This window comes from Lepus europaeus, chromosome 12, assembly GCF_033115175.1.
Source record: "Lepus europaeus isolate LE1 chromosome 12, mLepTim1.pri, whole genome shotgun sequence".
Classification (NCBI taxonomy): domain Eukaryota; kingdom Metazoa; phylum Chordata; class Mammalia; order Lagomorpha; family Leporidae; genus Lepus; species Lepus europaeus.
In genome coordinates, this window is record NC_084838.1 from 46,249,579 (window position 1) to 46,255,578 (window position 6,000).

Consider the following 6,000-nt stretch of genomic DNA (forward strand, 5'->3'; position numbering starts at 1 on the left):
TATACATATAGTCCTATGTACATGTATATAGGTATCTACATCATAAATTCTAAAAAGCCATATAAGATAAATTTGAGCACCTACTTTTGTTATTAACTCCCCCACCTCTGTCCTCTAATGTATATTTTTTTCCTACATATTGGTCTTTTAAATGAATTATTCTATAGGAACTGTATTGACTATTTTGGAAATTTTGTTTTATTTTGATATTTGAAGTGAACTGTGGCATGTGTATGTGTGTATGCTTTGTTGTGAGAGAGGGGATATACTTTTTCAGAGACACTGCTTAAAACTTGAGCTGGAGAGAAAAAATAGTTTTGGCTAAGTATCACAAAAGAACACTGACACATATAAGGAAAGGGAAAATGAGTTGTGTTTTTATATTTTGAGATTTACTACTTGTAATCCTGACAATCTGAGTTAATAGAAAGAAATAATAACACTGTTTTAATAGGAATTTTGGCAACACAAAGTGAGCATTTCTAAGGGGTTGTTCTCTATTTTAAATGATACTTATTACTGAAGCATTTCTCTTTAAAAGTCTAGTTCTGGGACAAGTGCCATGGCACAGTAGGTTGGTCCTCTGCCTGCGGCACTGGCATTCTATATGGGCACCGGTTCCTGGCTCCTGGCTTCGGATCGGTACAGCTCCGGCCTTTCTGGCCATTTGGGGAGTGAACCAATGGAGGGAAGACATTTCCCTGTTTCTTCTTCTCACTGTCTGTAAGTCTACCTCTCAAATAATAAAATTTTTAAAAACAAAGTCTAGTTCCAAGCTCTTGGTCCACTTTGATATTTTACTTTATTTTTAAAATTTATATAGGGTGAACAAATTTCATGTATCTCATATAAATAGATTTAGGAACATAGTGATACTTCCCAACCTCCCACCTCCTCCTTCCTTTCTAATTCTTTCTATTAGTGTTTCTGCGTGGGTACAAACTGATGAGATCTTTACTAATTATATACTGAATCGATCTCCTGTATATAAAGATAATTGGAAATGAAAAAAAAAAAACCTGGTGTTAAATTGGAAATGGCATAGAAAATTAATTAATTTTTTAAAAAAATATTATGTAGGATCTCTGCCTTTAATGTGCTGTACACTCTTATTTAATGCTATAACTAGTACTCCAACAGTATTTTTTTTTCACTTTGTGTTGCTATATGGGGGCAAACTGTTGAAATCGTTACCTAATTTTTACTAAACTGATCTTTTGTATATAAAGAGAATTGAAAATGAATCATGATGTGATTGGAAGGGGAGAGGGAGCGGGAAAGGGGAGGGTTGTGGGTGGGAGGGAAGTTTTGGGAGGGGGAAGCCATTGTAACCCATGAGCTGTACTTTGGAAATTTATATTCATTAAATAAAAGTTTAATAATAAAAAAAAGAATGACATACAGTTTATCTTATAATAATAAGATTAACACTCCAGTAAGTAAGGAATTCAAAAGATAAGACAAAAACACTTTTCTCAAGAGCAAAGGGCTATAAACAGTAATCAGTTCTCAAAATGTCAATTTTGCTCATAAGCATTACACTTTTTGTACTCTATTTGTTACCACAGATCGGGGAAAACATGTTATATTTGTCTTTTGGAGACTGGCTTATTTCACGAAGTATAATGGTTTCCAATTGTATCCATTTTGTTGCAAAAGACAGGCTTTCATTCTTTTTTACAACTGAGTAATACTCAATAGTGTATACATACCACATGTTCTTTTAACCAGTCATCGGTTGATGGGCATCTGGTTTGATTTTATATCTTAGTTATTGTGAATTGAGCTGCAATAAACATGGGGATACAGATAACTCTTACATATGCTGATTTTATTTCTTTTTGGTAAATTCCCAGGAATGGGATAGCAGTTCATATGGTAAATCTATTTTCAATTGTCTGAATTATCTCCATACTGTCTTCTGCAATAGCTGTACTAGTTTGCATTCCTGCCAACAGTGAATTATGGTACTTTTCCTGCCCACGTCCTCACCAACATTTATTGCTTTTTGAATTCTGAATGAGAACCCATTCTAACTGGAGTGAGGTAAAACCTCCTTTTGGTTTTAATTTGCATTTTCCTGGTGGCTAGTGATCCTGAGCATTTTTTTCATATGTCTGTCAGCCATTTGAGTTTCCTCTTTTGAAAAATGCCTATTCAAGTCCTTTGCCCATTTCTTTTTTTTTTTGAATGGAAACTCTAAGTTTATTTTAAGTCATTAAGCATACACTTCAAATGGCAAACTTTTATGTTCTATAAATTGTAGCCCAAGGAAGCTGAAAGCAAGCTCTACCAAATGTGATACCAAATCTTAACTCTTAAGTGAAAATACTGAAGATTCATTCATGATGAGAGCATCAGAATAGTAATTTGACGAGGAGAAGGAAATATTGACTAGGAGTAACAACGGGACAAATTTCTGAGCTGCTAGGATTCCGTGTCTTGATTTGGATGATAATTACTTGGGATTTCATGTGGTAAAAATCTGTCAAATGGCTCACTTAACATGTATAGCTTTTTCTATGCTATAAAAGATATTGTACTAACACACACACACAAGGAAGTGACTCACTTTTGAAGCAAAAATTCTGTTGGGGAATTTTGTAGAATTCCCTCAAACCATTAGCTTTTATTTTAGTGTCTTTAGAAAGAAGGCTAATAACAAAACAAGCAAAACCTATGCATGTGATTCTCATTTGCTAGAGAGACAAGTAATTCCAAACAAATTATCTCCTACTTAGACTACTAGTAGGTTAAGATGGTATTTTAGAAATATTAATTCTGTATGTTACTTCAAATTGGCCTTGTTCTCTTTATCACTATGAAATGAACATAGGGCATGCAGGGCCAGTAGTTAGCCAGGATGATGAATGGAAGAAACACCTGATTAGGACAACTATGAGTCCCAGAGTGGAGCTGTCTGGGGGCTTTTCCATGTCACACTATCCCCATGATGCAGTATTTTTCTAGAACTGGAAGTTACCATTCCGACTTTATGGAAATCATTAGTTTTTTGTGAGAGTCCATTGAGAAGTTATTCCAGATGCTTTCCCATGCACTCAGTCTCATCCCAGGTCACTTGTTGGTATTCTTAGGGAAGATTGTGCCATGATATCCTAGAGGGAAAGTCTGTTGCCTGTGTTTCAGTCCATGTAAGGGCCAGTATTGTGGCACAGCAGGTTCAGCTGCTGCTGGCATTACATATTGAAGTCCTCGGTTGAGTCCCAGCTGCTCTGCTTCCAATGCAGCTTCCTGATAATGTGCCCAAGGGAGACAAGGTGAGACAGAGTGTTCAAAATCAGCTTTTCTGAGGCCTATGATTGCAGGTGCCTGCCAACTCTGGGACAAACGCATCCTCATGTGGAAAGCAACTCGATATATGTGGCTTGCTATCTGGTACTTAGTCCGACATTCCCAGCTTCAGGTCTCAGCGTTACCAGGCCAATGAGCTTCATTAATTCAAGTAGAGGATGCACAGCTCAGTTTCCACAGCACCACTTGGAGGAGGAGACATGGTCATCCAACCCAAAAGTGCGTGGCAGGGGTCTCAGAAGGCATCCTCCCGATCTTAACTGTAAGCAGAAAGCTGCCCATTTCTTAATTGAATTGTTTTATTGTTGTATGTCTTGAGCTCCTCATAGATTCTGGATATTAATCCTTTATCAGTTGCATTATTTGCAAGTATTTTCTCCCATTCTGTTGGATGTCTCTTCACTTTGTTAAGGGTTTTTTTTTTTGGCAGTGCAGAAGCTTAGCTTGATCATATCCCATTTGTTTATTTTTTGCTTTTATTACCTGTGCTACTTTGAAGAAGTCTTTGCCTATGCCAATGTCTTGCAGTTTCCCCACTGTTCTCCTCTAGTAATTGATAATATCAGGTCATATATTTAGATCCTTGATCCAATTTTAGTTGATTTTGTATAAGGTGTAAGCTAGGAGTCTTGTTTCGGACTCTTGCACAAGGAGATCCAATTTTCCCAGCACCATTTGTTGAAGAGACTGTCCTTTCTACAGGAATCGATTTTATCTTATTTGTCAAAGATTAGTTTATTTTACATGGGTGGATTTATTTCTAAAGTTTATTTTCTGTTCCCTTAGTTTACATGTATATTTTTGTGCCAGCTTTGATTATAACTAACCTGTAGTATATCTTGAAATCTAGTATTGTGATTCCTCTGGCCTTGTTTTTGTTGTTTAAAATTGCTTAAGCAACTCATTGTCTCTTGTTTTTCCATATGAATTTTAGCATTTTTTATAGGTCTGAGAAGAATGTCATTTGTATTTTGATTCATATCACATTGAATGTGTAACCTGCTTTCAGTAATATGGGCATTTTGGTTTTATTGATTCTTCCAATCAACAGATGTAGAAGATTTTTTCCATTTTTTGTGTCTTCTTCTATTTTCTTCTTCAATGTTTTGTAATTTTCATTGTAGAAATTTTCACATGTTTGGTTAAATTCATTCCAAGGTATTTAGTTGTTTTGTAGCTATTATGAAATAAGCTTATCTTATAAGTTCTTTCTCAGCCATGGCAATTTCTGTATACACAAAGCTATTGATTTTTGTGTGTGAATTTTATATCCTGAAAATTTACCAAACACAAGTTTTAGTAGTTTCTTTGTGGAGACTTTTGGTTCACCTATATATAGAATCATGCCATCTGCAATCAGGGATAATTTCACTTCCTCCTTTCCAATTTGTATCACTTTTCTTTCTTCTTCTTGTTTAATGGCTCTAGCTAAAACTTCCCAAACTACATTGAATAGCAATAGTGAAAGTGAACATCCTTGTCTGGTGCTTAATCTTAGTGGAAATGCTTCCAAATTTTCCCCATTCAAAATGATGCTGGCTGTGGGTTTCTTGTATATTGCCTTGACTATATTGAGGAATGTTCCTTCTATACCCAATTTGCTTAAGGATTTTATCATGAAAGGATGTTGTGTTTTATCAATGTGTTCTATACATCTATTAATATTATCATATGATTTTTATTCTTCAATATGTTAACAGGATGTATCACATTTATTGATTTGCATATGTTGAACCACCCTGAATCCCTGGGATAAATTCTACTTGATTCAGGTGAATGATCTTTCTGATATATTGTTGGGTTTGACCAGCTAGGATACTTTGTTGAGGATTTTTGCACCTATTTTCATCAGAGATATTGGTCTATAGCTCATTTCTTTGTTGTATCTTTTTCTGGTTTGGAATGAAGGTGATGTTGGCCTCATAGAAGGAGTTTGAAATATTTCTCTCCCTTTCAATTATTTTTAACAGTTTGAGAAGAATTGGAAGTAGTTCTTTTAATGTTTTGTAGAATTCAGCAGTGAGGTGATCCAGTCTTGGTCTGTTCTTTTGGAAGAGTTTTGTTACTAATTCAATTTTTAAAGATTTATTTATTTATTTATTTATTTGAAAGGCATAGTTACAGAGAGGCAGAGGTAGAGAAAGAGAAAGAGAGAGAGAGAGAGAGAGTGAGAGAGAGAGAGAGAGAAGTCTTCCATCTGCTGGTTCACCGCTCAGATGGCTGCAAAGGCCTGAGCTGCACTGATCAGAAGCCAGGAGCCAGGAGCTTCTTCCAGGTCTCCCACATGAGTGCAGGGGACCATGACTTGGGCCATCCTCTGCTGTTTTCCCAGGCCATTAGCAGAGAGCTAGATTGGAAGTGGAACAGCCAGGACTCGAACCAGTGTCTTTATGGGATGCTGGCACTGCAGACGACAGCTTTACCTGCTACACTACAGCGCCAGCCCCATCAATTCAATCTTTGTCTTCCTTTTAGGTCTGTTTAGGTTTTCTATGTCATAATGATACAATTTTGGTAGATTGTATTTGTCCAGGAATCTATCCATTTCTTCCGGATTTTCTATTTTGTTGGCATATAGATAGCTAGGAGAGAATGCACACACATAGGCCAAGTCTTAAAAAAAAATCAACTCAGAATGCTATACCCTGCAATGCTTAAATTTATGAAAGATGAAATAAAGATGTTCAT